The 24,097-nt window shown below is 38.7% G+C and overlaps 1 long non-coding RNA gene across 11 annotated transcripts in view; it reads left to right on the forward strand.

Moving 5' to 3' along the window:
* Window positions 1-22,943, forward strand: part of LOC138757237 (uncharacterized) — a 107,697-nt gene extending 84,754 nt beyond the window's left edge. For 7 of the 11 annotated variants that reach the window (XR_011353450.1, XR_011353447.1, XR_011353444.1 and 4 more), the window contains 2 exons: window positions 10,512-10,612; window positions 22,711-22,943. This is a non-coding gene — a long non-coding RNA (uncharacterized lncRNA). Of the gene's footprint in view, window positions 1-4,102; window positions 4,151-10,511; window positions 10,613-12,068; window positions 12,350-22,710 lie in introns of all 11 variants that reach the window. The other 4 variants (XR_011353445.1, XR_011353452.1, XR_011353454.1 and 1 more) reach the window with 4 other exon arrangements.
* The last annotated feature ends 1,154 nt before the right edge of the window (window positions 22,944-24,097 follow it).

Genomic DNA, 24,097 nt, shown 5'->3' on the forward strand with positions numbered 1-24,097 from the left:
TAAGATATTAGGAAACTTGATGCTGCAGGGTGTTTGACACAAGAGGCATTTACTCAATTAGTCAGTCTAATGAAAGCAAAGGAGGTGTAGGTCATAACAGTGGTTAGTTTTATACAAATTCAAAGATGACAGCCTTGAATTTTGCATTTCCAACTCAATGACAAGTAAGATATTCACAGAATATTGGCTTAGGAATCATTCTTCATGATTAAACTTGCGCTAAAGGGTCATTGCATCATAGGCTAACTGCAGTTTTAGTTATCAGCCAAATGCTGCAAATCTCGGTCGTCGCAGACATTATTGAGTGTCCTTCACAGACTTCCAATTGTGTGAAGGTGAAAATGGGAATCCAGCTCCAGGCCTGGATCGTGGGTGAGGTTCATAGGAAGAGTGAGTCTTTGGTTTAAATGGCCAATTGCCAGCCTGTGAAATTAAAAACCAGAGGGAGGGCCTGCAAGTGGGAGATGTAGGCCAAAGGTCAAGTAGTTTAAAGTTAGTTAAATTTCAGATTTATTGTCAGAGTAAATACATGACAATACATATAACCCTAAGATTCTCTTTTCCTGTGTGGGTGAGGCAGAACTACCATTTATTGGTAGTCAACAAAAAAAAACTCTACTCAATGCATACATGAAAACAAATGAAGAAATGTAATCAAACTGGCTGTGCAATACCGAATGAGAAAAAAAATCAATCAAGTGCAAAAGTAAGATTCCCTAGATAAGTCCCTAATTGAGGAGACTGATGGTGGAGGGGTAGCCGCTGTTTCTGTACCTGGTGGCACCTACACTTCTTTCCTGATGGTAACAGTGAGAACAGAGTGTCTGCTGGGTGATGCAGATCCTTGATGATTGCTGCTGCTCTCCAATAGCAGCATTCCCTGTAGATGTTCTAGATAGTGGGGAGGGTTTGCCTATGCTGTCCTGGGCTGTGTCCACTATCTTTTCCAGGGTTTTACACTCAGCGGTATTGGTGTGCCCACACTAGACTGTGATTCAGTCGGCCAGCGCATATTCCACCTCACATCTGTAGAAATTTGCTAGTGTTTCCAATGTCATACCAAGCCTAAGCATACTCCTGAGGAAGTAGAGGCACTGATGTGCTTTCTTCATGATGCCAATTGTGTGTTGAGTCCAGGAAAGATCCTCTAAGATATTGGCACTCAAGAACTTAAATTTACTCACCGTCTCCACCTCGGATCATCTAATGAATACTGGATTGTATACCTTTGATTATCCCTTCCTGAAGTCAATAATCAGTTCCTTGGTTTCGGAAACATTGAGGGTGAGGCTGTTGTTGATGCATCATTCAGCCATGTTTTCAAACACCCTCCTATACACTAACTCATCACCCCTTTTTATTCAACCCACCACCATGGGATCAGCAGCAAATTTGTAGATGGTGTAGAGTCTGTGGAGAAGAGATGGGATGAGGGTCTGGGGAAAATTGATGGAGATCAAGATCAGAGGTGTGGCTGGAGGGTCCAGGAGGAATGACTAAGATCAGGGTGTGGGGGAGGGTGACTGGAAAATAGGGTCAGGGAAGAATAGAGAGTCGAGAAATTTCTGTAGGGATGAGCAGACAACAGTAAATGATAATGATCATGGGTTTATTTTTTATATGCATTGAATAATGTAGATATGCCCTAAAATTCTTACTTGCTGCAGTAATAGAGGTACTTCATAAAAAATCAAATATATAACTAAAAAACATAATTACAATAATATACTTAATTGAATTAAATGGACCAAATAAATAGAAACAAAATAGACAGATAATAACTATTCACAGTTACCCTCATGCAAAAAAATGTGACGGCAATGGTGCAGGCAGTCCTTCTGTAGCGTCGGAGCAGTCCCTAATTAGTTGAACAAGGGGAGGTTCCAGAGATGGATGCAATATCTCTGGTAAGGTAACAAGCCTGATTGCACAAATGAAAGAAAAATCGAGTTGAAATCTCACTGGTACCTGCCACTTTAATTCACCGTCCTGAACCTACTTTCCTTTCTGTCTGTCTCAAAACTGGCCCTTTCTGCCTGACATCTTTGAGGCTCATTTCTTTTAAATTTTACATTATCTGCTGGGAATATCGCATAGCTTTACTATTAGCAGTCAAAGAAGTCTAATCAGATCTTAACTACATTATCTGAACTCACCCTAACAGAGATATTCCCTTTGTTCCACCTACTACTCCCCCACATTCACTGCTACCTACCTCCTGCTTACAACTAACCTGTTTTTTTTTTCTCTCTTTGTCTCTCTATCATATTGTTCAGTTTCCAACCCATCGTAATAAATAGGAAATAAATACAATTCTGTAGCCTTTTCTATTTCATACAATTCCAGGAGATTAAAGTCTTGAAGGTCTAGTATTAAACCTTGACAAATATCAATACTACAAGACAATATTCTTCATGGACCCAGACTCCTGCAAAAGTGGATAAAAATTGTCAGTTTACATATTATATATTCACAATTTCATTCAGAAATTCAATCATTAATAAAATTGAATAAAATTCTTCATAAATCATGTGGGTGAAACTAAGCTAGCTCCTGGCTGCAGTCCCGTCATAAATTTGATGTGGTTGAGACACAACCGAGAATGAGACCATGAATCGGGTTGTTGGGGTTTGCCCAGCCCAAACATTATGGCTCTGCAGTGTAAAGGGAAATGCTGCCAGACAGGTCTTATTTGACTCAGAATTTCCTCTCCCCAAGTCAGGGGTGGACTGATATGCCAAGTGAAAATAAGCAGACCAGCTTGTCATCAGTGTTCTGCTCAATGCTTGAAATCTCTGGTTAACCAAAAATGATGCTTGCTTTTCTTGGCAACCTTCCTGAGGGGGACAAAGGGAAATATAATCCTTATTCCACAGTCTATATAGTGAGCCAAGGGTCAGCATTCTGGACCAGGGTGAGCTATCTAATTGAATTCAAAATTGGCTTGGAGACAGGTGTAGGAGGGAGATAGTGAAGGATTCTTTTTCAGATTGAAAGACAGTGACCAGTGGTGTGCCACAGGGAGCAGTGCTGGATCCACTGTTGTTTGTCACCCATATTAACAATTTGGATGACAATATAGTTAACATGGTTGATAAGTTTACAGATGACACTAACATTGATGGGTATAGTGAACAGAGGAAGGTTGTCTAAGTTTACAACATTACCTAGTTCAACTGGGGAAGTAGTGTGATAGTACAGATTCTATCACCAATGTGTATATGTACATATTTACAGATGGTAGTGTAAGATGACTGTGATTGGCTGAGAGTGTAGCCACACCAACTGGCAGGTCTTAAAGGATTGCACCTAGCCAGACCAGGTCATTCTGGACTGGTCGACCTACTTGTGATTTGCTCCAGTCTTTTAGTTAATAAAAGCCTTGGCTTGGATCAACAAGTCTTTGGTTCTTTCGACATGCATTACAAGTAGCAAGGAACGGCAGATGGAATTTAACTCAGCTAAGGGCTACATGATAGATTGTTGAGGGTCAAAACAGTAAACATTATGGCCCTGAAGAGTGTTGTAGAAGAGAGAGACCTGGATTCCTATCTACCCAAAGTAACCTTACACCCAATTTTCTTATCAAGAACTGATACATGATAAATTAAAGTCTTTAAAAAACTAGAGCTGTTGGAAATCTGACATAAATGAACAGAAAATACTGGAAATAAGCAGATCAAGCAGCAAATGTGAAAGGAGTAAGAAGGTTAATGTTTCTAGTTGAAGATCTGTTGTTAGTTCTGATGAGGGTCTTTGAATCAAATTGATAATGGATTCTCTTTCCACATACTGTAGAACCAAGCTGCCTTAAAATTATTCAGACTCTACTTTTATTCTCTTCTGAGGAAGAGAGTTCTAAGATGCACCTTTTGTGAGAAAAGAATATGACCTCATTTCTATCTTTAATGGTCAACTCCATATTTTTAAACCATGACCCCTAGTTTTTGATTATCCCTCTGTCAGACTCTTCAGGATACATAGTATGTATCAAATTTAAATCTGCTATTTAACTTTATTGCTTCCTGAAGAGCTAAATCACCTCCCTTATCTCAATCACAAATTTATTTGTTGAATTTGCTAAAATTCATCTTTCTTTTAGAATTAACTGCAGATTACAGATTTGGCCTTCATTCCTCAATTAACAAAGGTAAATAATATATACTTTTCAAAAAGGTGAATGTTGCTCTATAATAAAAACATTCAGCTACTGATGAAGTTGACATTGAACCTTTGGGGGCATCACACTGAATTTGGGGATCACATTTATTTGACCTGATGGAGCTATGCAATAGGTTATATGAGAAATTGAGAATCTGAGTTAATTGTTCGGATGAGAATAATTCTGCATAATTTTAGTACACCTAGATTGTTTCTTTATTGTTGTTAATGTCAATTTATTTCTTTTGCTGATGTCTATTGGGAATATCAAAGAGCTAACAAAGACTTTAGGAAGGTCTGATGCAGTATGGTAAGTAGCGTGGATCCACTTCACCTAACTGGGCCCTTATACACCAAATTAGCACCTGACCACTGCCAGTGGGCTGATATCACCTCCAACCGTGCATCTTGGCGCCTCACAGTTCGGCGGGCAGCAACCTCCTTTGAAGAAGACCACAGAGCCCACCTCACTGATAAAAGACAGAGGAGGAAAAACCCAACACCCAACCCCAACCAACCAATTTTCCCTTGCAACCGCTGCAACCGTGTCTGCCTGTCCCGCATCGGACTTGTCAGCCACAAACGAGCCTGCAGCTGACGTGGACTTTTTAACCCCTCCATAAATCTTCGTCCGCGAAGCCAAGCCAAAGAAAGATAGCACCTGATAAACATGCATAGCATAATGAAATGCTTAAGCTAGAAATCTAAAAACAATTGAAGCAGATTCAATGCATTTAACAATGCAGGGATGTGTCATAATTAATTGACAACATTTAATTTCCCTTGTATTTGTAGTTATCCCGTAAGATGCAGGAGTTATAACTTATCAAAGGTGCATTTTTATCACTGTTGATTTCTCATTAAAATGATACTAAAGGTACAAATTCCCCTGTTGCCAAAAACCGAAAATATATGCCTACATTACCTCATCAGTTATGTAAAACATTAATAGTTTTATACCAAAGGATCTCCTTTCTCACAAAAGCAATATTTTGAAATGTTTTAGTTATACATCAATGATAATTTCTTTAGGGAAATTTGTCACGTTTTATTATTATAGAACCCTATTTTTAGTGATTGCAACATAATTGGTATGATTAACTTGTTTTAATGCTTGGTTCTAAATGAAGGCATTGGATATTCCTGCTCACATTTGACATGCTATTTGAGGGGGTCATATCTATTGAGATCGAAATTGATCTGTAGCTCTCATTTTTTGAAGTAGCATGAAAAAATCATTAATATTCAGTGGTGCAGATGCTCTCTCAAGAGTTAGACTTTGGGACTTCAACAAACTTAATCAGACATGCTGTTAAAACTCAGCTCGTAGAGTCAATCCACATCTGCTCTTAATAAAGAAACAGGATGTGTGTGTGTGTGTGTGTGTGTGTGTGTGCGTGTGTGTGTGTGTGTGTGTGTGTGTGTGTGTGTGTGTGTGTGTGTGTGTGTGTGTGTGTGTGTGTGTGTGTGTGTGTGTGTACGCACGCGTGCGCTCACAGTGGGAAAGTATTAGACTGACCACTTCCTGTCTGTTTAAATGAGAAATGTTGATGACACAAAACACTGTACAATAAGCATTATAAAATGAAAAGCACAGCAACTGGGGAGGGGGGGGGAGGAAGTATGGTTAAACTCTCAGTTCAAGTTGCAATAAATAATCATTTGATGAGAACATTCTATGATCAGGCTCAAAACATTCAAAGTTTGTACATAATTGTGCCTTTAGCCCCATTTGCAGTAATAATCCTTAATTAAGTTGAACAGTTAATAATTAATCTTTCAAAAGCAAAAGCTTTTCAGTATAAGGATAAGAAACTGTAGAAATATTTAAAGATCTATTACAGTGAATGACACAAGAATGGTAATGAATATACATAAAACATAGAAAGTAATATTTGTTGCTTTGCTCTTGAGAATGAAAATTGGGAAATTGCACGATAGCCTGCCAGGATTTTTTTGTTGATTGAAATTCTTCCCTTGGCTATGATCAACAGACATTTTTTTTTTCTGGCCACGTTCCACCTCGTGCAACAATACATTTGGTATATGTGATCTACTGGATTGATTTTTATACCCAAAGCTTTTGGGAAAGAATTTATAAGAGTTTGTAATTATTTCTATTGGCCCCAGGTTGCATTTTAGACCTGTTTCATTTCTTCTGACCAACTTTTCCATTAATTATTTTTCACCAGGCATGTATTGGATGACCATTTATCTGCAGATGATCTTGTGAAGCAGATATACTAAGGGACCCACTTTAGGAGATGGTGATATGTGAAGTTTCCATAAAATATTGAACGCTCATATCACTGAGGAAAATCATGGAGGCATACAGCAAGGCAGCATGAAAATGGTATCCATTGGCCATACCCTTTCATGCCAAAAAAGTTGCCTACCAGAGCTAGACCCATTTGTCTGAATTTGACCCATTTCTTTCTGAGCATTTCCTATCCAGTTACCAGTCCAAAATTGTACCCACCTCAACTACTTCCTCTGGTAGCTCATTCCATATACCAACCACTGTCTGTGAAAAGGTTAACATTCAGATCCCTTTTTAAATATTTTCCCTCTCACCTTAAATGTATATTCTCAAAATATAAACTCCCCTACAGTGGGAAAATGACTTTCACCATTTAATTTCTCTTTGCTCCTTATGATTTTGGATACTTCTATAAGGTCACCTTTCAGCCTCCTTCACTCATGGGAAAAATACCCCAAGTATCCAGACAAGTCCTGGTAATATTTTTGTGGATCTTTTATGCACCCATTCCAGCTTAATGACATCCTTCCTATAGCTGGACAACAAGATACAATACTTAAAGAGCAGTCTCACCAATGCCTTGTGTGGCTGTAACATGAAGTCCAAACTCCTGTATTCAATGAAGACAAACACACCACTCTATCTACAAGTGCTGTTCCTTTCAAAGAAATGCCCACCAAGCTCCAAGTGATGGATTAGCTTCATAGACAAAGTGGAAGGTCAATGGTTCAGTGCTCGCGTACCCATCTGTCCACTTACTCATCAAAAATGGAGCAAAAGACTGAAACTAACTGTAGACAGACATGCAGACAGTGTGAAAAGTGAGACTGCTAGATGCTTGTCTGCCTCATGATCAATGCAGCCTCTAGATGTAACCTGCTCCTTAAGACAGGATAAGTAGGCATGAGAAGCACCCACTCATTTTTGGTGTGATTGCATTGTTACAACAAGGTAAAGAAAATAAATACATAAAATTGAATCAAATGTATCTCTCACATGCTGAAATAGGTGGCATATGAATATCAGTTGCTTTTTCAAATCCAGATGTTATTGAACTTTGTTTATTCTCTATGAAAATAGGAAAAAAAACTCCATGCAAAAAATTGAGTGATGATATTACATTTAAATTGTATCGAACCAACCAATGAAGAGCCATTCAGTCTCACTCGTGCAGGTGTTTCTATTCATTTATATCTCCTCTGATTCCATCTACTTCCTCTTAGTATTTGGCCTATTATTTATCTTTTTTTTACTTTCATGATCCCTTTTTTGATGCATTTGATATATTTGCTTCAGTACTTTTGGTGGTAGGATTATAGCTCATGGTTTTATATGCTTTCACTTGGAAACTTGGGCAAAGGGATTCACCATTGGTGGCCGGTGCGAAACACATGCCTGTTGATTGTACCCACCTTTCAACAAAATCAAACAATCCACATCTGCAAACATGATTATCATCAGGGGCCCAATGTAATTCTCCTGTTAGCTAAAGTAACCATGATAATTTCCCCCCTTTTCAAACGTAAAATACAACACAGAAACAGATGCTTCAGCTCATAATGTCTGCACCAAACACTAAATTATTTCAGGCTGTACTTGATCCTTATCCATCCATTCCCTGCATTTCATGCATCTGTCTGAAAGCCTCTTAAACATAACTACCTCATCTGTTTCTACCCTACCCCTCGCAGCTTTTTATAGGCACCTATCACTCTCTGTGTAAAAAAATCTTGCCTTGCACATCTCCTTTAAAGGTCCTCCCAACCCCCCCCCCCCCCCCCCCCCCCACCACCAGCACATCACCATCCCTTACCTAAAATGCATGTCCTTTAGAGTTCGGAATTTTTACCCTTTATGAATATCTACCTTTTTTTTCCCCTTGCGCATTTATCCTGTCTGGCCCATTTATAATTTATTATTTTTTGCTAAAACTGCATTCAATTTAAAATGTTATTTTTTTTTTATTTAAATTCTAAAATAAAAACAGAAAATATTGGAAATACTCAGTAAGTTGGGCAACATCTGGGGACAGAGAAATAAAGTTAACATTCTAGTCAAAAAAACTCATCAGAAGTGAGTTGAGAAAACAAGTTGATTTTAAGCTGCAACTTTATTTTATTCTTTCCTAATTCTAACAAAGGCCCTTGGACCTCAAACAATACCCCTACTCTTATTTCCACAGATGATGACAGCCTTACAAAGTGTTTCTTTTTTTAATTTATATTTTTTTAATTAAGTTCTATTTAATTCATTGAGGTTTTTATAAAAAAATTACATCCAACCTGGCCAATCTTTCATTCCACTTGTCATCCTTTGATTCCAGCCAATGTAGTTTTTTTTTTTAATTTTCTCGCTTTTCAACTTTCTTTTCATTTTTTCAAGAACCAAAGAACATACAACACTTTTGAACATGAGTTGACCACTGCTCTGTACAAAGACAATATAATTTCAGTTCTTTTGAATTCTGTACCCCTCAAGTGAATGCCAGTGATTTTTCATTAACTGGCTAATTTTCAACGATACAGTGAAACCCTGATTTTGTGCGCCCGGATTTAACGTGAATTCAGATATAATGCGATGAGTCATTGGACCTGCTGATCAGCCTGCGCCATCTGCCTGGCACCTGAAGTACACCATCTGGCCCTTGGACACCAACACCCGACATCCGGAGACACGCGCACTGATCTCCACTGGTCGAAGCTGAGAGCTGGGCTGGTCTGCAGCAGCCAGGGCATGTGCAAGCCACAGCACAGCAGGTAGTTGTCCAGGCGCAGCATGCTGGTGGAAATGCGCTCTCTTTCAGTGTGGCCAGCGCGTGGCCAGCTCCCTCACCTTGTACAGCTGCCAAAGTTTCTGCTCCTGTAGGGAGCTAATGCCCAGGTAATGCAGCCGGAGAGTGGCCAGGTGTTTGAGTAGGACAGGGATTTGGCTGAAATGGAGGCGAGGCAGGTTGAACAAGTATATGTAAGTAACCCCGATTTAGCGCAACCCTACTTTTTTTCACAATGACATTTTTTGGACCCAAATGATCACGTTATATTGTGGTTTCACTGTATCATTGAAGCTTTACCCAGCAACATTACAAAGTTTTTTCTCATTAAGTTATTTGAGTGATTTTTTTTCAAAATTTCATCTCCTCAGATATTTACTAATATTAGCATTCCTTTGGCTAATTTCCAAGCTTTCTAATGTACTCCAGTATTATTGTAGTCTTCTTTTCACACACCTCAACCCCACCTCCCACTGTTTTAGTGATACCACCAGTGCACAATGTGAAAATAGTGGCATTTAACAAGCTTTCGTTTCACTCACGAAAATAAATTTCTGTTTGTAATTTTAGCAAAAGATTGGGTGGCACAGGCTCGTAAACCAAAAGGGCCTGTACCATGCTCTTTGTTTAAATTTACAATTTTAAATCACTTAATGTGTCTATTTGCTACTCTTCTGGACTACCACCTCCTCTGAAATGGCAATAGAGTTACACTATCACCACATTAATAATGCATTGACTGAAAACAGTTAATTTTGGATTCAAATCATGAGCTCAAAAAAAGTCTTTCAACATCAATGTGTATCGCGCAATGAATAAACTTTTGCAAAAGAAAATTGAAGTTCGACATTCATTCCCTCATTGCAGAGTGCTTGGAAGAAAGATGTTTAAGTGGGTTAGTTGGCTAAGTCTGTTGCACACAGGCTTGCTCCATGCAGCTCTCTAGTCAACGAGCACAGCTGGTCTTTTTACCAGTGTTGTATAATATTTGCATTTACTTCTTCCTCAATGGGATTTTTAACCAGACGCACAGATGCAGATGCTGGAACCTGGACCAAAAAGCAATCTGCTGGAGGAACTCAGTCGGTTAAGCAGAAGAACAAGAAGGGTCGACATTTCAGGTCAGAACCCTTCATCAACACTGGATCTTTATTTAAGTGGAGAGACCAACATCTGTACCACCCAATGGCAATCAACAAACATAATTATCACAGGAGTTCAGTTTGAATTATTTTAAATGGTCTGAATTTATGTTCACATGGCACCTTTTACATATCTGAAAATGTTGTTAATTTCTTCTTTTTCTTCTTGGGCTTGTAGGTGACATGCTTTATGAGTTTTAAGTTTGCTAATGAGCTTATAATGTGTGAACTGCAAACTCCTCATCAAATGGGGCAGGAGGCACCTGATTCTTTGGGCTGGTGAGTGGGCTGTTTGTGAAATTTTGAAGTTTAGAGAGTTAATTATGCCATAATTAAGATTTTAAAAGCCTATTCAGATTCAAGGTGTGTTTAACCAGTTGAATTACAATGTATAATTCAATGTTATCTTTGGGCAACATTGGTGATTTTCACCAATGCCATTGAAGAATTTGTTATGAGCTAGCCAGGTTAAAAAAAAGAAGAGCATGATGCCATTGAATGTGAAGAGGATGAAACTGAAACTGTATCCTAATTTTCCAGAATCACATGAAGAAACTATTCCAATTTTTAGCTCAACATTCACTCAGAAATGGTAGTGAAGCTATCCTTTATAAATAGACCCCATTTGGTAATTTTTCCTAACCCTTTAACCTTGACTCACTGTTTGGGAAGATTACTTCATGAAGATTACTTTCTATGTTTAATCCTAAATATATTTAGACACGATTGTAAAGGAAGAAGCACAGAGCATCTTGAAGTTACAAAAGTGCAATTTTCCCTCTTTTTTTTGCTCACTACACTGGAATTTTGCAGGTCAATAAACCTGGGAAGAGTCATTTCCTCTAAACGCTAGCTCTCTGGACAAATAAATATGTCCAGGTCAATAGACTTTTCTAAATATCACCAAGATAATGGAATTCTGATCAGAATTTGAAAGGCCATGTTATAAGTTTTAGGAAATGCAATTAAAAATTCTGAATCTATATCCTGACGCAGAAACAGTAGGAAGTATACTCAAGGCCACAGATATATTGGTATACTGGGATTGTTGATATTAATACACTTCCACAAGAACAACATGCTGCTTTTTTGATCAATATAATTTGACTCAATTTCCTCTGGGTGAAAGAGAAATCATGGTTCCTGCTAGTATAGAGAAGAGGCTTCACAAGTTATAGGAAGGAACAAATACATCCTAGTGGTGCCTCACTCAGAGAACTGATGAACGCTATGCATAGAAGTCAATGGATATTGGGTAGGTAATGCAGGATTAAAACCAGTTTAAAATAGACTGAGCCAATAAAAACCTATCCAGTTACAGATCCATTAGTCTTACTTCATTTGTAAGCAAAATAAGGGAGATAGTTAACTGGAATAAACTGGGATACTCCAACATCCATTTTATGACAAATGGATCACTCTAGAGATCTTTCTCTAGAAAAGCCTTAGATAAAGTAGATAGCCAGTACCTCCTTCCCAGAGCAGCAGTAGCGAGCACCAGAGGACACCAGTTCAAAGTGAGAGGAGGACGTTTCGGGGAGGCGCCAGGGGTAGGTTCTCTCAGCCAGAGAATATTATCTCATGGGGTTGTGCTTGCTACTATTTTTGAAAGAGATGTGAAATGACACAACAGGCTTCCCTTCAGTGACCAAAACAAATGCTGGAGTGCTCCCAACAGGGAACAGTTTCAAAGTGGGCAAATCTCTGTATATGATGTTGCCGTGGTTTGTTGCAGGATATCCTGAGCTTTCTCAGTTCCATGTTATACGACAGGAAGCAGGACCTTCAGACCAACTCTCCAATGCTGACCAAGTTGGAATTTCAACGTTAAGATATAAAATTATTTCCAAATGAAGGAAGTGAGCCAAGAGTTTCTATTTCTGAGTTTCAACTATAATATTTATCTCAATGGAGTGTGGACATACATGATAAGCAATGGAAGAGCTGAAGGAATGTGGCAAAGCTTCAGATAGGACATTAGTAATTGTGCAAATAACTGCCAGGAGACATGGCATGGTATGTATTCTTCTTACCCAATGAAAGCAGCACTGGATTTGACTGCCATCATCAACTTCCACCTTCTGTTCTCATCAGGGTGTCACAATATTTTTCTGGTTCCTACCTGTTGCAAAACATGCATCTCTTTGGTTTCCTGATAAATATGCTATCAGGCCAAATCACCACCACTTTATAAACCAACCAACACGCAATGCCCTTGGGAAATGAGCTCTTTTGTCACTTGCTCATGGCTGTGATTTCCAACCATAGGTTTCTGTCATTTCTTCTCGCATTAAAGCACTTGAATAGCCTATCTGTAGCCCCTTGGAGATCTTAGAAAAGTTACTTGAAATAGTAGGCCAGGCTCACTTTCAGACAAAAAGTGATGCTTGAGTTATCTTTGGTCTTTGATCTTTGATCTGACCCTTGGTTCCATTGGTGGATGAACAGTGAGCAGTGAAAGGAGACTCACTGAGAACATTTGGAGATGTGACAGTGACCATGAAGGTGCTGGGATTACAGTAATAGTTAAGAGATGAAATCTATAACTGGGGATAATGTGGAAAAGGAGTTGGAGGAGGAGTATCATTGATAGCCAAAGTGAGTCACAGTGACTTGAGTTCTTTCAAATTGTAGTTACATATATATCTTTAAATACTGCATTTTGACTATATTTTTTTTAAATGATAGTTGCTTAAACACTGTTACAGGAAGAGCAAATTTACAAACCTCTCAACCAGGGCTCAGACCCCTTCCATAGATTGTGCTCCATAGGATATTAAGTTCACAACATGATTTGTATTAGCTCGGAAGGAGGGGCAAGAAGTGGTAAGTGGAGTTTAACTCAGACAAGTATGAGATGTTGCATTTTGACACGTCAAACCAGGGTAGGACTTACATGGTGAATGGCATGGCCCTGGAGAGTGTTGCCGAGCAGAGACCTGGGAGCTCCAGATGTCTAGTTCCCTGAAACTGGCAGCTTCAGGGGACAAAATGGTGAAGAAGGCATCTGGCAGGCTTGCCATAATTGTCTGAGGTATTTAATACAAAGGTTAGGACTTCATGTTGGCATAGTTAGTGTAGCAGTTAGTGCAATGCTATCACACAGCCAGCAACCTGTGTTTGATCCATGCTGTCGGTAATGAGTTTTACATTCTCCGCTTCAGCTCCAGCTTCCTTTGAAGTTCCAAAAGACTTACTGTGTTAGTTGGATAATTGTCACAGGTGTGTTTTTGGAGAGTGAGGCTCAAAACCGGGTGATGCTTCTTGATGATGTGGATACGATGGTGGTTAATGTGGAGCGAACAATCCAGGCACAAGAGTGAGGTTGATATCCACCAGGATATCAAGTATTACAGCAACAACTGCAGAGAGATCCATTTGGGATGCAGTCCCTCTGAAAAATCTCCGCAAGTGAAATGTTCACTAAGCACATATCTCTGATTTTCTTTCAGTTGTCTTTAACCCATATTGGGAGGCTGGGTATGGCCATAATGTTGACTCCAAAATTGGAGGGCTGTCATCAATGTCACCAAAGAGCCATCTGTTGGGTGAGGATCTCAGTAGCTGGATGTTGGAAGAAAGTGTTTTCCTTCAGTTGTGGTGAATGTCGTCGACTTTGGAAAGCTGTTTGAGCAACGAGAACTGAGCTGGAAGCAATGAGTCCCTTTAGATAATGAAAAAAGGAACATTGATGCTCCTTCTGACACTGTTCCACAGTGTTATAGTGTGGAATTTGTCTGCCCGATGTATGCTGGGTGCAGAAACCTGTATTATGTGAACAAAACCGTCAATCAGAAAGAACCTGACATCAGAAAAATATCAGGCCCACTGATATGAGTGATACAAGGATGTCCAACATCCAGTTTTGCATCTGATGCTGTTTTACCAGCGATGATCTCCAATATTATCTATTGTGCATATCACATGTCTCAGCTGGGATGTGTTCTATTTTTTACCTCAGTCCACTGAGTCTAACCATAGAAACCCTACTGGAATTCAGCACAGAACATGTGCCCTCTAAAACGTAGTGTCACGGTCCTGGGTGAAACTGATCTTGGGTAATTGTGGGAAAGGCAATCTGTTTTACTATAAGTTTAAAATTATTTTCCATCAATGACACCCATCTGCCCTTTGGGGGAGCATTATATTCACTTCTAAAATGGTTAAGATTGACTTAGATATCTATTAATAACACAAACGCAGAACATTATACATCACCATAGATTATACGCCCTTCAAATAGTAAAACAGGAAATCGTGACTTCTGGTAAACAACGCAGTAGGGAAAATCCACAGAACTCTCTCATAGTATGTGGTTAAATTATGTGTCACCAACTTAACAGAAGAGCATCAGTACAAGCTATGTGCAGCAGGCCACTGACAGGTTTCAAATATTCCTAAGTGCGGGCTTGTAGCAAAGTGTCAGTGTGTTGCTTTCTTTCACAGCCAGCAGCTGCTGCATGTCATGGAGGGGGTTTCCTGCTTGTCAAAGTTACTCATTTAAATATACCTGTATGTATCTGTGGCAGCTCTGCTGTCAGGGACTCAACGAGCTTTAAATTGTGGAGTTACATGGCTAAAACTCCAGTCTTTATTAAAAAAAAGTAGCTGTGACATTCAACACTGCGTCTCATCACCAACCTGCTGTTTATAAAATAATCTCAGGGTGATCTCTCCATGTATTTTGGGCCTGAGCTACACAGATGTGTGAGAACCAAGAAGCATATAATTGTCTGTCACTGGTTACCCCACTGTGATCAACTTGTGGAGCAAGGACATGCTGGTTTGGGCACAACCTCACCTACAGTGGCACTCAGCTTTGCCCCATAGAGGCACTGACAAAAATTATGGCCAGGACTGACTGCAGTGCCTCCAGCTCCACAGGAGTATGGTTTTGTTTCATTTAATTTCCTTGGAAATGATGACTAATTAATATGTTTGCCCTCTGCATCACCTATCAAATAGGTGAAAGAACCCCCACTTTCATTTGCCTGGTTTCAGGCATCAGAACAAAACTACTGCAACTGCAAAATCAAAACAAAAAGATTCTGGAAGCACTCAATAGGTCAAACAATATCCACGGGAAGCTTTTTTCTCTTTTTCTTTTTAACTTTAAGGTTCAGATATATTTATTATTGTTGTCACAAGTTCTGAGCTACAGTGTCATTTTTTTGGCATGCCATTCATAAGCTAGTAAAGAGTGGCCACTCCAAAAACAGATGTGATTGGTAGGTTAATTAGAGATAATTGGACAGCACAGGTTTCAAGGACTAGAAGGGCCTTGGTATATCATTAAAATTACAATAAAATTAAAAAGATGGGACATTGGTGTTAACATAAAATGATGAAAATATTCACCAGATCAGTACTGTATCAGGCAGTCTGGTTAGCTTAGCAGTTAGCGAATGCTACTGTAGCTCCAAAGATCAGGGTTTGAATCTGGAGCTGTCTGTAAGGAGTTTTCTACCTTCTCCACATGTTTGCATGGGTTTTCCCCAGGTGCTGCAGTTTCCTACCACCCATCAAAATGTATGAGGGTTGTAAATTTATTGATGTATTTGAGTGGGATAGGCTTGTAGGCTGGAAGGGCCTGTTACTGTGCTGTACATCTAACTTAACTTTAAATTTGTTCTGATAAAAGACCACCAATCTGAAATCTTAATTCTTTTTCTCTCTTTACACCTACTGTTTGACCTGCCAAATATCATTAGGATTTTCTGTTTTATGACATTTTGCATTTGACATTGTAGGATTGGGTTGGATTTTCCCATAAAAGGGGTGCAATACTGTTTTTTATCTGCATGGCTCTCAGGTCACTTTCAACATCCACCCACAGCAGAGAATAGCAGAGCCAAAATTTGTGACCAAACCCCAAAATAACATTTAGTTTCATTTATACATAAATTTCCATTATGCAAATTAAAACAAAACAAAATGATTTCTTGATGACTAGAAGTGCTAATAATGCTTTCATTACAAAATTGGCTCTGTTTTCTTTATGCACATCCTGCTATTTATTACTCCAGAAGATAAACTCAAAAGCTGCAGATGCTGGAAGCTTGAGCAGACAAGGAATTGCTGGAAGAACTCATCAGATCAGACAGCATCCATTTGTAGAAATGGTCGGTTAATATTAACGTCTGACCCCTTTATCAAGATTAATATAGAATAGGTGAAATTGCATATAGAAAGGGTGAAAGAAGCAGGTAGATGGCCCAGATGATTTTTGCAGAGTCAAGTATGCACCAAATAATGAATCAATTCATACAATGTTCACTAGTTCCCTTACTGACATAGCTTGAAGCTTTAGAGTCCAGTTTTTCACAGGCATTGAACAATTACAGTAAAACTAGGAGTGGATTTATCCTGTTTAAAGGGTTACAAATAGTCTGAAACATTTGGAAACCAGACTTGGCACCTTCTCAACTGACAGCAAGATGTGAAAACACTTTTCAAGTTAGACATTTTGTTCAATCTCAGATCCCTGACTTTTCGCAAATTGCCGAGGCAAACATCCTTAATACACTTATTGATTTACAACTTTCTTATAAAGGTTTAATATCTCTTATTTAAAATAATTTGCTTGATTTAAGGACAGCCTCATTAGTTAAAATCAAGAATGATTGGGAACTGGATTTGAATCTTTCATTCTCAGATGAGGTTTGGGACTCTGTTTGTAATCTGATTAATACGATCTCCTTTAGTGCACAACACTATTTGTTGCAATTTAAAGTAGTCCACAGAATACATATGTCTGAAGTTAAATTGTCTTGTTTTTATTCAGATATAAATCATCTATTTAAAAATTGTTAAATTGATGATGCCTCTTTGGTTCACATGTTCTGGATATGCCCTAGTTCATAAAAATTTTGAAAGTTATCTTTCAAACTTTCTTGGTGATTCTCAAGTTCAAATTAGAACCTTTCCCTTTAATTGCTCTATCCAGATCATTTCAAGAAAATGATGCTTTACTGACTCCAACTCAAAACTGAATTTTATTATTTACTTCATTGTTAGCCAGATGTGCAATTTTGATTAAATGGAAAGACAATACTCCACCTATTCATACACAGTGGTTAAATGATATCATGTCTTGTTTAAGTTTATTAAAAAATTAGATATGTCATTAAAGAGTCAAATATTAACTTCCCACTGCCTAAGAAGAAGGACTATGATCATAACCTAAAGAATTAGAGTTGCTCTGAAGCTTTGGTGCTAGACTGTCCACCCCCAGATTGTTATCACTTGATTCCTAGGGGTCAGCTTTTAACCTTGCTTAGTGGTTGGGGCTCTGAATTATAAGGCGTTTTGATGTTTTTCTTCTTATTTTGAATTTTTCAATACACTATATAACTATACTGTTCAATTGTGCATAATTTAAACATCAATAAAAATATTTTAAAAAGAAAGAAAACACCTTCCAAAGTAGTGTGCTCCAACAAACAGTGGATGTTTCTTCCAAAATTAGCTCCTAAGATAGTCATTTAAATCTGTGGTGGAGATACAACTGGCAGACATCCATTACTGGGTTCTTAAAATACCAATGACTGACTGTGGAAGGTGGGTCAGGAAGAATAGGATAAAGGGGCAAAGATGGGCCCACCTGCAAAGACCCTAATGAGTCTTCAGAGTCATGACATCCCACCTGGGCTTCAATAATAAATACTGTATTCATTAATCAAAGTGTTCCAAGGCTGTCATCACCAAGATTTATGACATTGTGTAGGATGACCTCAAGAGACAGTCCTATGCCTGGACTGTGGAGGTCAAACAATGAATTTTGTGACATGTTCATGATAATAAATTCTGATTCTAAAAGTTATGTTGTCTGTCAACTTTCTTGCCATCGGGTCTTTCTAAGCAGCCCTTGCATATCTCGGTAATATCTCTCAATTTGTATCTGACAGATCACTTAAGCACTGTATTCATGAAAAGATTAATTTTTCTATTTTGATTTCAATGATGTATGAGAATTTTCCCATAATGCTGGCTTGTCATAAATGTTGGTGGTTATAGACTGCATTCCTGGACCATTAATAAGCTGCACCTTTACCACTCTCTCTATATATATTCTGCCTGCTGTCAGTCGTGAGAAGAATTTATAGGAAGCTCACATCGATCCACATATGCTCCTATTTTCAGCAATGCTCAGACAGATGTGCCCTTTTGTACCAAAGGTGCCTTCCACTTCCCTGGCCAAGTGCCCTCCAACTACAGAAGGTGAGGGCTGCCTCTCTGAAAACTACTCAATTATCAGAAGCATTTTGAAAATGTCCTTCCTTTTTTTGAATATTTTATTAAAAATAGAAGCAAACGTGATCACAGCAATAATACAATAATATAAATATATCCTAATTTTAACATGGTTTATATATATAAACACAGCAAAAAAAATCTCTACCCTCCCCTGCTCCTAAAACAACAAAAATGCACCCCACTCCTTCCATCTTTACTCCATATAACCCACCTAACCACTAATAAAAGAAAGAAAAAAAAATACCACAACACAAATTAATACATCGTGGAATAAGGAAACCTCACTACATCCAGATCACAATCTTCAAATTTTCCAATTAAAATAATCCAAATATAGGCTCCAAATCTTCTTAAAAATATAATATTTATCCCTCAAATTGTACGTTATCTCTCCAATGGAATACAAGACCTTAATTCCGAATGCCATCTTTGTAAACTAAGTTCTGTTTGATCTTTCCACATAATTGCTATACATTTCCTCGCCCCTGCTAATGCCAATCTCAAAAAAGCTATGTGAAATTTATCCAATTTATATACCAAACAAATCTCACATGTCCCCAATTTAAAAAATTTTTGGTCTAAAGAAAATTTTATTTTCAAAATATTCTGTAAACAATCCTTGACCTGAGACCAAAAGGGCTTAACCTTATCACAAGACCATGATGAATGCAAAAATGTACCTTTCTGACCATTACATCGAAAACACAAATCAGAAAAACTCAACTTATATCTTTCCAAACACTCCAGAGTTAAATATAATTGATGTATAAAATTATAAGTTACAAGCCTTCACCAAACATTGATAATTTTTGTCATGCTATCATTACAAATAGTTTTCCAATGATCTCTAACCAAATCAACTCCCAAATCTTTCTCCCATTTAAGTCTTAGTTTATGCAAATCAATTTTAGACATTTTCTGTTGCAATAATTTATACATCTCAGAAATAAATCCTTTCTTTCCTCCATCACAAACCAACATTTCAAATTTCAACTCTTAATGTAGAAATAAATTCTTCCCAAAATAATCATGTATCATTGATTTAATTTGATAACAAAAAAAAGAGTCTGAGTTGGTATTTGAAATCTTTCTTTCATTCTTTTAAATGAAAGAAACTGACCTAATTTATAGCAATTATTTATCATCTTCACCCTTTCTGATCCCAGAAAATGTCCTTCCTTTACTAAAACAGATTTTGTGGCCTGCGTCAATCTGGAGAATAAGTGGGGAAACCTAGCCTTACACTAACCAGGTACAGAGATATCAAGGTGCACTTTATGATCCACATAAAAGTCAAACAGAGGCAGCAGCCTGAGTCAGAAGGACAGTACACAGACATGGATCCTGAGGGCACGAAGCATAGCCTGAAGATCCATAGGAACTAGAGGTGGAAGATGGTGAATCAGGTAGAAGTATCAGCAGAATATCCACATCTCTTAGTAGAGCAGAGGGAGGCATTTACTGATCAGACTAAAGGAGATTCATTTATAGAGAACTGATTTTTGTCAGGAGCCTTCTAAATCATTGTATTCATTGCAGCTAAAATGACCCTTCCCTCAAAGCAATCCCCGAAACCAACAGGGTTCAACAACTTTTACCAAGAGTGGCCAGATGACATACAATAAATATTGTATGTCATCCCTCCCATTCTCTTTTACAAGCATAGCTTGTACAGTTGTTGATCCAGCTACTCGGATTCAATCCTGATCCCAACTTCTGTCTGTGTGAAGTTTGCACATCCCATCTGTGACCATGTGGGTTTCTGTCAAGTGCTCCAGCTTCCTCCCACACCCAAAAGATCTCTGGTCACTGTAAATTTCCTTCACAGTGTTGGTGAGAAGTAGAATTGATGGGCAGTTGCTGGAAATGTGAGGAGAATAAAATAGAATGAATGTCAATGGATGATGATGATCGGTATAGTTAGCCGAAGGTTTCTTTGCTGTTTGATTCTGACACTATGAGGCTTCTATTGATCATAACCTATCAGCGAATGAATTGTTGATCCAAACAATGTTGTCATTTGCTGCAAATTGTGCAGCTCACCTTCACCTATCTCCTAGGGAATGAAATATAACCACTCTTCTGTAGGTATCTCACTGATTAAAACTTCTATATCTCTTTCACGAAAACAAGATCTCCTGCAGACATTCCCCTCCATGGTAGTCATCACGTGTCTTACGTTTTTTAACCAAAAATGGACTTTATTCACAATATAGTATTTACAAAAGGAAAATCATTCCAAGTCTCTTCTCAGCCTTAGTTTTGTGTACATATATATCCATCACTCTACATTGTTACATTCACTTCTATTTACACCATTGCCAACAGATGAACATGTAAAATGTACATGATACCCTTCTCTGATTGCTAAACATCAAACTATCAGAAAAAGTGTGGAAATAAGACTGATCTCATCAGGAAACTTTTGTCCCATTTACTTTTGGGTGGGCTGTTATCAATTTTTGTGCCAGACATTACTGAAGGCAGCATAAAACTTGACACCAAAAAAGGCTGAAATGCAAATTTTGAGCAAACCATTTTATATTTTTGTCCGTTTCTTCAATACTGGAGTTAATTGTCAGCTTAGTTTATTATTAACATTGACTACCTTTCCCTGATGAAATAAATAAACACAAATCAGTCTTCATTAAGTATAATTGAATTATTCACTGAAGGAATCTCAGTGTAGTCAGAGTAGATTTTTCTCTTTCTATTTAATCCTTCATTGGATTTTAGGAATACACAAGATAATAATTCAGTATAATTCAGATGAATTCAAGCACACATCTTAAAGGAAACTGGCAGATTGCATTTAACCACATAACAATTACAGCATGGAATCAGGCCAATTTGGCCCTTCTAGTCTGCACTGATCCAAGTGCCCTCCTCTAATTCCACTTACCAACACTCTGCCCATGTCCCTCCATTCCCCTCCCATCCATTAATGGAAATAGAAAACAGTGAAGTAAGTTTCTGTCCAGGTTCGTTTTCACTCCCACCAGACTTTTGGAGCATCCTTGCACTCAAGCAATTCAGTATGGCTGAGAACAGATCCAAATAAATCTCATCCAAGAGACATGCTTGTGAATCTCTTACGCCTAATTCAAATTAACTTCAACCTAGTCCCAAACTTTTCTCTCAAAATCTACTTGCCTTTCAGTCATTTACTATTTATAAATCATAAAAATTCTTAGGGTGGCATGGTTGGTGTAGTGGTTAGCTCAATACCTTTACACACCAGTAATTGGGAGTGGGGTTTGAATCCTACACTGTCTGTAAGGAGTTTGTATGTTCTCCCTATGTCTGCATGGGTTTTTGCTGGGGACTCCAGTTTCCTCCCACTGTTCGAAATTACAATTACAACTGTACATTAATTGAGTGTAAATAGGGCAACATGTTCTTTCTTCTTTGGCTTGGTTTGCGGACGAAGATTTATGGAAGGGTACGTCCACGTCAGCTGCAGGCTCGTTTGTGGCTGACAAGTCCGATGCGGGACAGTCAGACACGGTTGCAGCGGTTACAAGGGAAAATTGGTTGGTTGGGGTTGGGTGTTGGGTTTTTCCTCCTTTGTCTTTTGTCAGTGAGGTGGGCTCTGCGGTCTTCTTCAAAGGAGGTTGCTGCCCGCCAAACTGTGAGACGCCAAGATGCACGGTTTGAGGCGAGATCAGCCCACTGGCAGTGGTCAATGTGGCAGGCACCAAGAGATTTCTTTAGGCAATCCTTGTACCTCTTCTTTGGTGCACCTGTCTCGGTGGCCAGTGGAGAACTCGCCATATAACACGATCTTGGGAAGGCGATGGTCCTCCATTCTGGAGACGTGACCTACCCAGCGAGGTTGGATCTTCAGCAGCGTGGATTTGATGCTGTCGGCTTCATGTACCCGTGGTCTGAAATGGCCTGTTATTGTGCTGTAAGTCTAAATTTTTTAAAATTTGATCATTATTGACGCATGCCTGATATGAGTAAGGCAATGATATCCACATATGCCTAGAATGTTCAGACACATGTTAGGATAAAGGTTTCCTGATTACCGTGTTCAAAAGGTGACTATTTGATTCTGACAGCTGAATCTATGCATTTTAAGAGGCCACAAAATGAATAAACTCTCTTTATTTGTCTAGGCAGAATCAACTCACCCATTTGGACTAAAATGAGAAATTCCAGGATTCATCCCACATTATAAAAATGTGCAGTCTATCATCCCACCAAGCCTAAAAGGTGCTACAATCATCCCACTGCCTATGAAGAAGGTTATCAAGGGCCTCAATAACTACTGTCCAGTAGCTCTAACACCAGTCATCATGAAGTGCTTCAGAAGCTGTTTTGCAGCACATTAAAGCCAGTCTTCCTCCCACCTTGGATCCACACTAGTTTGCTACAGGGCTAATAGGTCTACTGTGAATACCATTGCCACTGTTCTTCACTTAGCATTGACATACTTGAACAACATAAGAATGTTTTTTATAGACTTTAATTCTTATTTTAATACTGTTATTCCAGGCAGACTGGTTGTTAAACTTGCTGACTTAAGATTTTCCAGATCTAATTGTCTATGGATCAAGTCTTTTAACAAATCATTCTCAATGTGTAAAAAATTGCTATTCATTATTCCCCTACTCCCACATTTAGCACTGGTTCCCCGCAAGGCTGTGTGTCAATCCCAATCTCTTTATACCTATGACTGTGTCTACGATTATCCTTTTAATACAGGTACACGATCCTTTATCCGAACATCTAAAATCCAGAAAACGGCAGGAGCACGAGTCAGACGGCCAAGGGACTGGGGGTTGGGAGAGACTGCTGAGCGACTGGAAGAGGATGGATACGGAAGCACAATTTGGGTGGGATTTCCGAAATCCGGAAAAATCTGAAATTTGGAACACGCTGTCCCCCAAGGGTTCTGGATAAAGGATCGTGTACCTGTACCATCATAAAATTTGTGATGACATGACAGTGGTTGGGCTCATTTCAAGGGGGGATGAGTCAGCCTATAGGGACGAAGTGATGCTTGGAAAACAATCTGGTATTGAATTCCTTGAAGATGAAAGAGCTCGTAATGGATTTTAGAAGCAACAGTATGACCACAGCTCCATTGTGTATTAACAGGGTCTGTGTGCAAAGGGTCATGACTTTTAAGTTCCTTGGAATGTATTTGGCTGAGGATCTTTCTCGGACTATTAATACCACCATGATAGTCCGCAAGGCACATCAATGTCTCCATTTCCTGAGAATCTTTAGGAAAATCAATCTACAGGAAAAGTTATTGGTGTCCTTCTATCGCTGCTCTATTAAGGCCGAGCTTACCTATTGCATTCCTTTGTGGTTGGCCAGCTGTACAGCAGCAGACAAGCGGGATCTTCAGAGGTTTATTGTTATAGCCCAGAAGATCATTTGGAGCTTCTTGTCTTCTTTGGAGTATTCATTTCGATTTTGCTGTATTGGGAAGGCAGCTAATATTCTCAAGGACTCTACTCAGCCACACTATCATTTGTTTGACCTATTGCCCTC

The sequence above is a fragment of the Narcine bancroftii genome, chromosome 3, assembly GCF_036971445.1.
Source record: "Narcine bancroftii isolate sNarBan1 chromosome 3, sNarBan1.hap1, whole genome shotgun sequence".
NCBI classification, from domain to species: domain Eukaryota; kingdom Metazoa; phylum Chordata; class Chondrichthyes; order Torpediniformes; family Narcinidae; genus Narcine; species Narcine bancroftii.